Source organism: Mustela nigripes, chromosome 1 (genome assembly GCF_022355385.1).
Source record: "Mustela nigripes isolate SB6536 chromosome 1, MUSNIG.SB6536, whole genome shotgun sequence".
Taxonomy (NCBI): Eukaryota; Metazoa; Chordata; class Mammalia; order Carnivora; family Mustelidae; genus Mustela; species Mustela nigripes.
In genome coordinates, this window is record NC_081557.1 from 97,395,256 (window position 1) to 97,407,947 (window position 12,692).

General features: G+C 42.8%; 1 long non-coding RNA gene across 1 annotated transcript; it reads right to left on the reverse strand.

Moving 5' to 3' along the window:
* Positions 1–8,232: 8,232 nt before the first annotated feature.
* LOC132013111 (uncharacterized) lies at positions 8,233–12,474 on the reverse strand. The gene is made up of 3 exons (XR_009402879.1): positions 12,406–12,474; positions 10,476–10,597; positions 8,233–8,403 (listed from the first exon to the last, which is right to left on the reverse strand). It is a non-coding gene; the product is annotated as an uncharacterized LOC132013111 (long non-coding RNA).
* Positions 12,475–12,692: the final 218 nt, after the last annotated feature.

Consider the following 12,692-nt stretch of genomic DNA (forward strand, 5'->3'; position numbering starts at 1 on the left):
AATTGACATTAATGATTTGATCATACGCTGGAATGTTTGTCAGTATGAATATAGAAAAAGCCCCAGCTATTGGCAAACTTTCCTCTATTCACCTGAGAACACTTGCATATTCAACAACTAGTGTGTTAAAATTCCCGATTTTTTTCTTCTTGGGACTGTACTCAGTACTCAAATCCAGGGTGTTTCCTTGTGCTGGGTGAACTAGAGCCACAGAGGACAGTCTAAGGGGTAGTACTTATATTTACAAAAATAATTAGGCTAAGATCAGAGGGAAAACGTGGGTCCTTTCTACTCCTCAGGGGCTGAATGCAGATCCCCTTGTCTCCATAGGAAGAGTGGGATACAAAGTCTGCCCAGAACGGCTTGAGGCACTTGAAGGGTTGAAACAGCTGGAGCTATTTGTCCATCAAAAGAAAGTGTAACCAAAACATAAGGGAAGAGGTATTTCTCAAGGTGGGGGATGACTCTAGCTGAGAATGACCACTCATCTTCAGTTTAAACTTCTCTGGATTCCTGTTGAGGGGCAGACTTTTGAATAATAAGGCAACTGATCTAAACCATCTGTCTTAAAAACACTCTGCTCATCTGAAGAGACTACATTATCCTCTATTAGGGAGGTTGAAACTGTATGCAAAGCCAAATTCGTGACTGGTTACAAATCTATCTGAAAGCTTTAGGATTTCCCCAAAATACCTTATTTTCAGAGGGGTTGCCTAAAATGAACCCACTGTCTAATGTTAGGAATAGCAATCATTTATTGAGTGTTTACTATGTGCCAGGTACAGCACGTGCTTTATGATGTCCTCTCTTTTTATTCAATGTTCTCTCTTTTCATGCATTATGCAATACTTTCTTTCCTTTTTTTATTAAAGAGAGGGAAGAAGAGTAGGAGAGGGAGAGAGAGAGAGAGAGAGAATGAGAGAGAGAGAGAGAGAGAGAGTGAGTGAGCCTTAAGCAGGCTACACGCTCTATGCAGTCTAACACAGGCTGCATCTCACAACCTTGAGATCATGACCTGAGCCGAAGTCAAGAGTCTGACACTTAACCCACTGAGCCACCTGAGCACCCCTTGGATAAGCATTGTCCAATTCTTATCTCTCCAATGAAAATCTGAGCCACCAATTATACTTCCTTCTACCTCTCTCTTTGCATCCACACAGACTTTACTTCTGACCAAATCTTAGCCCCTTGACATCAGAGGCTATATACAGGGCACTGTTCTTAGAATAGTAAGGCAGGTAACACAGATTATCCTTTGTGCCTCATAGAACTCAGAGTCTGTCCCATAGCACTCAGCTCCTCGCGTGGCTCAAGTTCGCTGAATGGAGGAGTATATATTTATACAGATGACACACATTTGCCTGGATAACAGCAGCCTGATGCTGAGTTAATGAAGTCAGTTATATTCATAGTATATCTAAATCACAGTCGTCGCCACAAAAAATCACTTGCTCCTCTCACAGTCCATGAGGGGAGAGTCACAGTTTTATCAGAGATCTTTTTTTTTTTTTAAGATTTTATTTATTTATTTGACAGAGAGAGATCACAAGCAGATGGAGAGGCAGGCAGAGAGGGAGATAGAGGGAAGCAGGCTCCCTGCTGAGCAGAGAGCCCGATGTGGGACTCGATCCCAGGACCCCGAGATCATGACCTGAGCCGAAGGCAGCGGCTTAACCCACTGAGCCACCCAGGTGCCCTATCAGAGATCTTTTTGAGTTCACAGTGTATCACTGTAACTCCATTGTAACTGACTTTCTAGTCCTCATTTTCAACAACGCTTGTCTCATGTGATTTTTACTCTCATTGATTTTGGTGTCCTAGATGTTGTCTCTTCTGGTTATTGCCATCTAGATATAAAGAATAAGTCTCCTGTCCATTGATGTTCAGGGCACTGCTCCTGGAGCCATGCACACAAATTTATTATTTGTCTCCAGGCTGTTGAGGTCTTGTATTTGACTTGCTCTTGGTATATTCCACTCTACTTCTCACCTTTTAAACATGTGCCTTTGTTTCATACTAAAAATGGACAATCTTCTTGCTGTGGTGTTCCAATTTCTCTCCTTTCAGAGTGAGTTCATCTAGTATAACACCCACATTTTTTTTTTTGTTAGAGGTAGTCATTATTCCTTATATTTAGAATTTTTGACTCTGAAGACCTTATGTTAGCACCAATCCAACTAAATCCTGAGCTCACTGGACTCCTTCCAGGGCTGGGACTTGCCTGGCATCACAGCAGATATTGAAGTTAAGGTTTTTGCTCTGTGACATTTTACACACACACACACACACACACACACACACTCTAAAGTCTCTAATTATCAAATGTCATCCGTAACAAGCTAATGTTGAAATTAACTCAAACAACTGAGAATCCAAACACCCACCCACTCCCCACTTCAAGAGAGGATCACTATTGAGACTCACCATCTAAGGTTTCCAGTTTTCTCATGTAATTTCCAAATCCCATGGCCATTTCTCCCTCTAGTGTTTGCTCTACTCATTTTACTTGACTGGTAGCATTTCACACTTCTGACCAGCTCCTTCCTGAACTTGTTCATCTCTTAAACTTCCAAGCTACTATTCTCTCTTGATTGTCTTCCAACCATTCTGGCATTCTCTCCCAGTATCCATATTTTTTTTGCGCATTCCTGAACTACTGGTCTTCCTTAGGGTTCCATATTTGACTACCTTCTTTTCTTATGCTATCTGCCCTATTTGATTATGTATTGGGTTGATCTCATTACTCCCAGGGGTTCAAACTTCTATCTTTATGCCAATATCTATATTGGCATATTATATTAATTTGTATCTCCAGATCTTTCTCTTGAATGCCAGACCTGAACTTCAAAGTGCCTAGTAGACATGTTCACTTAGATGTCTGTGATCATCTAAAACTGAACTTGTTTTCATGTCATTTGTTTTTCTCCCATATTGCTCACTTTAGTCAAAGGCATGTCATCTCTATTCTAGTTGCTGAAGCCAGAAGCTTTAGAGTCATCTTAGACATATTCCTCCCACTCATCACCTTCAGAATCTTAAAATTCAAATACTGTTGAGTGTATCCAACTTCTCACAGCTGTCCCTCTTCTCTATCCTTAAAGCCACTTCCTTACCGTTTCTCAAAGGTGGTTCTGAAAATTGTCTTTCACCTGTCCTCCATATATGTGGTCACTTTTGTTCTTATCCCTCTTCTCTGTTCCAATCAGAGTTCTAGTTCTCAAATGCGGATGTGATGATGACTCCATCCTGCTTAACATTCTTCCATGCCTCCTTAGTGACAATCAGACAAATGTTGAGCTCCTTGACCTGATCCACTAAGACCTTTCCCCATCTTCAGCTCTTCCTATCACCCTTCCCACACAGGCTATGCCCCAGTCATGCCAAAACTTCTGCTGTTTCCCGAACAGTCCATTCTTGCATGTGACATCATGTCTTCAAATTTCCCAATAAACTGTGTGGATTGAAGTGTAACCCAAGATAATAGGCCTGGTCATTATCAGAGTGGGACCTCATGAATACTCTGTCCTAGCAAGAGGGAGGATAAGCTAGAATAGGTTGTAAAACTGGGGCATGAACCTGGAATGTGCTGACTTACTCCTTGTAGAAGCAGAGAGAATCTTTTCTAGGAGAGAGGGGAGTCTCTAGGATGATGAAGATGTAAAGTAGCTTGTGGGGTGTCAGAAGAAGAGAAGATAAAGCTCTTGAGAGAAAAGGTAGATAATCTGGAATGCTGGGGCTTACATGAGGCAGAGGCCAACCTGTAAAATCTTAAAAGTGAGGGCATCCCTGAGATGATGACCCCCTAGGAGCTAACAGATCCTTAAAGCAGGGCTTAATACCAGAAAATCTTATGTTAAATCTGGGTTTACTGAGCCAGGATTTCACGAATAAACAGAGCAGTTTCAACCTGAAATTGAGGCGTTTATCTGGGATTCAGTCAAAGAAGAAACTATTTTCTGACAAATAAAGGGTATGATTAATAACAATAACACTTAGAATTTTTGAGTATTTATTCAGTACTAAGCATGGTTCTAATGGTCTCATATCATTTTATCTTGACAAAACTATGAAGTAGGTAAAGTATTGGTATCCGCTTTTTATGGATGAGAAAATTGAGGCACAGAAAAGTTAAAACAATTGCCCAAAGTCATAGGCCTATGTGGATTAGAACCCAGAACACTGCCTCTGAGCCTCATGCACACACATGTATGCACCCATGCATGCTCCTGTACACACATTCATGCTTTTGAGCACACACATGTACACATGTATGCACACACACGATCACACACAATGCATATACATGCTCGTGTGCACACATGTGTGCACACATGCTCACATACCCACACATGTAATTCATACACACATGCACGCACACACGCATGCTCATAAACACACACGCACACACACTCATGTAAATATGTATACACACGCCCACATACAAACATGCATACACATGCTCATGTGCACACACATATGCACACATGCATGCCCCCCCTTCCCTGACACACAGCCGGTAAAGGGCACACCAGGATATTGCCTTTCAAGAAACCCTCCCATTTCCAGTAACAGCATCCTGATGTTACCCTGGGAAGCCAAAATAGGAACAATGTGTCATCACACTTGCTTTGATATTTTTTCTCATCTATAGATTTTTTTTAGCTTAAAGCTAAATATAGATTAAAAATAAGAATTCTGAAATGTGGTAATTTTGGTTGTAGCTATTTACAATACACTTTAAAACAGATCATTAAGAGCTAGCTTTAAAATACAAAGGAAAAGGGGTGCCTGGGTGGCTCAGTGGGTTAAAGCTTCTGCCTTTGGCTCAGGTCATGATCCTAGGGTCCTGGGATCAAGCCCGGCATCGGGCTCTCTGCTCAGCAGGGAGCCTGTTTCCTCCTCTCTCTCTGCCTGCCTGTCTGCCTACTTGTGATCTCTGTCTGTAAAATAAATAAATAAATAAAAATCTTAAAAAAAAATACAAACGAATGGAAGGGCTTGGGTAATTTGGTCTGATGATGTACAGGGTCACCCTGAAGACCGTCCAGAGGCTCTTCAGTCTGAACTAGAGAACAATATGACTTTTACCTACTGGCCCCCTGAGGTAATCTGGAACTTCCAACTTCATACTATTTGAGTAGCAACAGTGTGAGAAGTTGGGACATCTGCAGTCTGGCTTCTGGTCTTGTCTGTGGTCACAACTTGTTTAAGGATGACCCTTGGAGAGGCACTAACCTGTCTGCTCCCATGTGGGGTTTGCTCGGTACTATGACTTTGGTGTCCTTCCACAATTGATATGTTGAAAGTTAACCTCCAATATGATGGTATTAGGGGTGGGGCCTTTGGGAGGTGATCAGGTCATGAGAGTGGAACACACCTGAATGGGGTTAGTGAGCTTATAAAAGAGACCCCGGAGAGGTCCGTCAAATCCATGTGAGGGCACAGTGGGCAGACGGCCATCTATGAACCAGGCAGTGGGCCCTCACCAGACACGGAATCTGCTGGCACCTTGGTCTTGGACTTCCCAGCTTCCAGAACTATGAGAAATAATAGTTTATTGTTTAAACCGCCCAGTCCATAATACTCCTGTTACAGTGGGCCGAACAGATTGAGACAGCTTCCAAGAATCAGAATGCCATGTGGTCAGCCTAGGCACATTCGAACATCACTGAAAAGATACAGGAGTACCTCCCTGAACCAAGGGTAAGAGGCGCAGTCAGCCTCCTCTCCCCCCGCACCTCCCGGGCTCCACCAACATCACTCTTCTCAATTTCTGCAAAATGGCTCTTTCTTCTTTGCACATATGTGACTCTGACTCTAGCTTTTGTATCACATCTATTTCTTGAATGCCCCAAGTCTTCAGGGTGGGTGTTTATGAATGGGATCATACTGACATTAATGCTAGAATAATGAAGCACAGAAAGTTAACACAATTGCAGAAGTGTCACAGCACTGCTTGTCAGAGTTGGGATTCAAGTCCAGAATACTGGCTCAAGACTCTTATGTGTCTTGGACTAGGAGGCTGGCAAGAATGGAACCAGGAGGAAGAGTTTGGACCAAAGAAAGAACCAAGAGAGCAGAGAGGATTTGTGATTGCTCACTTACAATTTACACACACACATACACACACACACACTCAGGCTGAGTCCTTGCTGATGTTAAAAACCATTCTCTTGGGCCACCTGGATGGCTCAGTGGGTTGAGGCCTCTGCCTTCATCACAGGTCATGATCTCAGGGTCCTGGGATCGAGCCCCACATCAGGCTCTCTGCTCAGCAGGGAGCCTATTCCCCACCCCCCTCTGCCTGCCTCTCTGCCTACTTGTGATCTCTGTCTGTCAAAAAAAAAAAAAAAATTAAAAAAAATTAAAAACCCTTCTCTCAAGTATTTCTGCAGATCCCTAGGGGGTGTCTCACCAGCACCATGTGTCTGGTCACTCTTAGTTAACTCTGCCACACCTATTAGAGCCCCTGTGATTACGGCTGGTTTTGTTCATCCTGCATAGGCTTCCACCCCAGTTAGGCCCAGATCCTGCTGGTTCATCCTAGCCACGAGTGCTGTCAACCACCCCTGGCATGGGGCAGGAAAGGCCCCTGTTCTGTCTTGTACTTCCTCGGGGCAGGATGCGCTCTCGTGTTGCAGGGTTTGGTGTCACGGGCCTTCCCGTTCCCATGTGAGGTGCTGTTATCTCTAGGGCCAACATACTGCTGGGACAGTGGGTAAGACTCAGCCAGCATCTGACGGTGACCTGCCAGGCCTTGTTGTTGATCTGCTCTGCCTGCACATTTTCAATTCCTTCCTCTTCAGTGCTCTCCGTTGCGTCTTAGATGCTGATCCATTGTGAACAGCCGAACTCCAGTCCTGGACACTGTTAAGCGTTTGCTACAGTGAGGCTGCTAGTTTCCATGTAAACTAATGATGGGAAATAGATTTATGGGGTGGGTATGTGTGTGCCACTGGCCGCTAACTCCAGAAGATGGACTGGGACCTCTCAGTGGAGACTCCAGATACCCATAGCTTGCCAGATGTTGTCTCAGGGATGTGTGAGACCTCCAGCTTCCCTGCGGGCTGTGCACAGATCTTTCATGCAGACCACAGTCCTTAACTGGTGGCTGAGAATGTGTCAGTATCCTGTAGGTATGGGGAATTTCTGGGGGTATTTCTTTATTTGGATTTTGGACCCTCTAGGAGTCTGTGAGTACCAGGGATCTGTGATTGATAGTCTCTAAAAACTCATGCACGGAGAATATATTTGATTGTAATATTGCTCACAAAACAAAGTTTTGATCAGTGGTCCGTGATATTGCTAAGTTTTGAACACAAACATCCATTGTTGTCTCTCATTCATTCATTATAGTGATGGCTGTTATTAATTATTATAAGACATTGTCTATTTATTTTTAACTCATTTTATCTTAAGATACAAATGGGATTGTGTATAGTGGCAATCAGGATTTCTTCCCTTTTGCTAATAGGCAAGGTGGTGCAGTAGACTAAAATTCTTACTCCGGATTAACTAATTATGTAATCATGGGTCATTTAATTTGTCTGGGTCCCATTTTCCTTAATTAGAACATGAGATTAGACTAGATTATCTTTAAATTTTGAGGTACTAATGATATGTGACTTTTAACATTTTGGGGGGGAGGAATAAATAGTACATGAATAATATCAGGGAAAACTTTAAAAAGATATATTAATTCTAATTTAGTCCTCAAAGTAGTTTTGAATCTCTGGTCTATTTTCCACAGCCTTCTTAAGTATAGTGTAATCTATTCAACTAATGTGGTAATAACATCCATAAAAATACACTGGATTCTGGTGACTTTCTAACCATATGTAATATCTACTAATAGAAAATTTTCATTCTTTCTTTTTGTTCTTTTCATGTTCCATATAATTGGTTAAGTCAAGGATCATAAAAAAGATCTTCATAGATTATTAGTAGACTCCAAATCATTTCAGACAGACTTTTACTTTCTTCATACCTGTTTACTTAAGTGTAAGCATAGAAAATACTTTATATTCCTGCTTTAGAATTAGAAGTTGGAGTTCATACTATTCATATACTTATACAAATCAAATTTTAAAAAGAATTATAAATTAAGGAGTTTGTCCTCAGAGTTTAGAAAGTACAAAACTAATTTCAAATTAATACAGTCCGTTGTCCCTGTTTTTTAATAAAATTCCTCTCAGAGGTGGACTTACTCATGAAACCATTTGCACACCTCACTGGATGGTCGACTCCATGATAGTTCGTTATGCTTCTTTCTTTAGGATGTAGAGAGACTTGCTTGACAAAACCAGTCAACGGTGGTGATGGCGGGAACTGGGCATTTAGTCTCTGTCTCAAATATGCCCTTGTGGATGACATCTAGGGTTGGAAGGGGGGTGTTGATCCCACCTAGAGCAGAAAGAGCAGCTGTTATCAGTTACCACAGCTTGGAGACGATGTTTCCCAAACTTGCTGATAGAAGACTAACAGGAAATGCCTGGAAGATAGATGGCTTCCCCAGACCACCATCTTGGAAGTTCTGATTTCATAGAGATGGGTTGGGTGCCAGGAATTTGTGTTATCAATGAGAACCTGAAGTAATTTTATTCATCAAGAAGTTCAAGCAAACATATCACTTCGAAGCAGCTCCCTTCTTCCTTTAAAAAAAAATTCCTATTAAATTTCTCTAAAATCACATTACGACTAGTTCAATGCCATCAACGATGCTCTCTTTCTGAATGGTTACTTGGTTGCTGCTCTCAACCCACCATTCATTTGGTACACATCACCAGCTTATTCGTCTGGAAATTCAGCTCTCGTCACTATTTTCCTGATCAAAGAATAACAGGGCAGCTTCGCTGAATGGAGAATTACAGTCAGATTCCTCAGCCTGGAACGTCAGGGACTCTATCAATTGACCTGTCTTTTCAAATTCTTCATTGCCAAGTTCCCGACTTTTTAATGTCCCGACTCTCTGCGCATCTATGTTTGACCATCTCTATCTTTCAGGGGCCAGCTCCAAATTTACCTCCTTTCTTTTTTTTTTTTTTTTAAGATTTATTTATTTATTTATTTGACAGAGAGAGAGAGAGAGAGATGGAGATCACAAGCAGGCAGAGAGGCAAGCAGGGCAGAGAGAGAAGCAGGCTCCCCACTGAGAAAGGAGCCTGATGTGGGGCTCGATCCCAGGACCCCGAGATTATGACCTGAGCTGAAGGCAGCAGCTTAACCCACTGAGCCACCCAGGCACCCCGAATTTACCTCCTTTCTGAGGTGAGACCTCATCTTACCAGTCAGAGAATATGAATTTATTGACTGCTAACCATAGGGTTAGCATGTGCTACTAACTGTAGGGCATTGTGCTGAACTTCCTATATGGATTATTTCATTTATTTTTTATATTTTTTAAAAAATATTTCATTTATTTGAGAGAGAGAGAGAGAGCAAGCAAGTGCAAGCAGGGGGAGCAGCAGGCAGAGGGAGAAGGCCCCCCCCCCCCCCATCCAAGCAAGGAGCCTGATGTAGGAATCCATCTCAGGACCCTGGGCTCATGACCTGAACTAAAGGCAGGCGCTTCGTTGACTGAGTCGCCCAGGCGCCCTGAATTGTCTCATTTAAGTCTCGAAATGAGACTTAACCCACTGAGCCACCCAGGCACCCCGAATTTACCTCCTTTCTGAGGTGAGACCTCATCTTACCAGTCAGAGAATACGAATTTATTGACTGCTAACCATAGGGTTAGCATGTGCTACTAACTATAGGGCAAACTTGTAGGTCCCTCATCTGGACCTCATCCCCACAGTCCTGTAGTTCTTCCTGTTTGGGATTTCTTGTTTGCAAATCCCCCCACTCACTTTTACTTCTAATCCCATAACCAATACTGATTCTTATCGGGTCATTCTTCGACATGTTCAGAGTGGAGAAAAATTCAAACCACTTGACACACGCACCTCCCAGCTGAGGTCAAGCAAGGAGGAGTCTGCCCTCTTGTTTCAGGTTTCAGCTTTCATACTATAAACAAGTTCCTTTTCTCAGTCTATTTAGTGCCATGCAATTTTTTGCATTTTTGTGCGTATCTCATTAGTAACTTGGTTTATAAATTAGTAACGTGGTTTATAAATGGCCCGAAGAAGAGTGCTGAAGTGCTCTCCCGTGTTCCTAAGTGCCACAGGGATGTGACGTGCCCAACAGACGACACATATGTGTTAGATAAGCTTCATCCAGGCATAAGTGGGTGCCTGTGAGTTCAACATTAATGCATCACCACTGCAGTCCATCCAGGAAAAAATGGGGACATTCACCGATCTATACACGAGGCTGCCTGAGAAAGTGCTACAGGACACTTCTTGGTGTGTGATGAAGTTATGGATAAGAAGGAAAAGCGGGTCAATTTGTCGCTTCGTGAGATGAGGACCTTATGAAAACATAGTGGGCCTCACTGTGGGGACCCTGAAAGCCAAAGAGACGTGTGGTCACGTTACCTGGGGTCAAGCTTTATACCCTTCATCTTGGGGTCCTCTTGGCTGCTCCACATGTCCCAAAAGGCAGTATGTCAAGCACGGCATTAAACCTGCAGGCCAGCCAGGTTCTGCTGGTCGGGAGGCTGTAGAACAATTAAGAAGATACCTGCTAAGTGTTGCACAGGAAAGGGGAAATGCGAAGAGCAGGTCTTCTGTGCTGCTGAGCCCTGCTTATTTTATAAGAAAGTTGGCAAACAAACCTATATGATGCAAATATGTTTCCTTGATGAAAGTGTGATCTGCAGCTTGCAGGAAGCTAATCCGTATTTCCCCTAGAAGCCATAGATGGCTCAGTATTTGCTAACTTGGTGTCCAGAGTGACTTTAGAGAGCATCACTGCTGCAAATAGTGAGAATCGGCTGTCCTTTATTTTTAACTTTCTTTAGAAAATGTATTACTTTATCTCTTGTATTATAGATATTATACCATAAGCTGCCCCTCACTCTCACCCCCAGTACTCTTTCAGAAACTCCTCGACGGGAGAAGCCAGTTGTTGCGGGTCTGGTAGGAGATGATCAGAGGCAGCCGATGAGAGCCCAAGCTCTCCCTGGCAGCTTGTAGTCCAACAAGAGAGAGAGACAAGCAGACTGGTAGTTGTCCCAGGGATTCGGAAAGGCACAGGAGGCCAGATGTGATTCATTTTCATTTTTTTTTAAATAACTTTTTTTTTAATTAACGTATAATGTATTATTAGCCCCAGGGGTACAGGTCTGTGTATCATTAGATTTACACAATTCACAGCACTCACCACAGCACATACCGTCCCCAATGCCCATAATCCAGCCACCCTCTCCTTACCTCCTGCCCCCGGTAACCCTCAGTTTGTTTTGTGAGATTCAGAGTCTCTTATGGTTTGTTTCCTTCCCGATCCCATCTTGTTTCATTGATTGTACCTAATTCACAGTCTTAGCATCAACTGATCTGATCTGCCATTTAAATTTCTTTAAATGTATACTCTACCATTGAGTAAGTCTTTGCCTCTTGAAAATGATTCGTTGTCTCTGTTTCTGTGTCTAATGTCTATTTCTTTTTTTTTCCATGCAAATGAACACAGTAATTTATTAAGACACAATGAAGAAAAAAAATTGACAATGAGTTCCAGATTTTAAAAATCACTTGCCATTCTAATGTCTATTTCTTTATCTTCTTGAAGACCTGTCATCGTTACTGTGTGGTTTTGGTAAATCACAAAGACATTGGTTTGCATTTTTCACTACCACGGACAAGAGAATCATAGTTCTTAGGTTGTGAAGAGGTGAACTGTACAGGCTCTGCCTTGCCAAGCTCACAAAATGAGCAGGCAGTCCCGACTCGGGCAGAGCCCGTGAAGCTGTGACTACACAGCCAGAGAGCCAACCATGCCCTCTATCTTCAACAGCAAAGCTTGGAGGCAAAGTCCACATGCCAGGGCTGCACACTGCAGAACAAGGAGGGCCCCAGCATACCTAGGTGAGGGGTCTCAGGGCTCCTCGTTCCAGCAGGCCTTGGCTTTACCACACCAGCCCTAACTAATTACTGTGGTTTGGATCAAGACTTTATGGTCAAGTAACAAATGAATCACTTTCTTCCCTTTTCCTCTTTTGGCAAGAATTGAAAATAATTAGTGATCTATTCAACAATTCCAAATACTTCTGCTAGTCTCTTTGGAAGAAGACTGTAATATATTTGCTAGAAAAATCTGGCTGATGTCCAAGGAAGGCTGCACTTCTAAGCCATTTTTAAAAAAAATTTTTAAAGGAGGCAATTGTGCAGAAACATCAATTTTAGCAGACAAAAGGGAATGAAAATGAAATGGAACTTGGATTTTGCCTTTCAGATTGTTCTTCCTGGCTTCTCTCGTATGGATTTTAGACTTACCCACCCAGCCCTCCGACCGGATTCCTAGACCCACCAGATTTTTCGCTTCTGGGAGACTTCCATCGCCTTCCTATCTCCAGGTGGCTAGATGGTTCCTCTGCAGCTGTGTCAGTGAAAAAAACAAAACACAACACCCAGTTAGGTGCCCACTTGGCTCTACTGTTGTGGTATATGCTTCCAAGCTAACTATGACCTAGCCCCTGACCGGGAGGAATTAATTGTCTAGCAAGGAAAAGACGCAGCAAGTGATTGCAATGCTTTGTGGTGAGTAGAATCGTTAAATCGGCAGAGTGGGTGAATGCTTCATCCCATGTGGAGGAG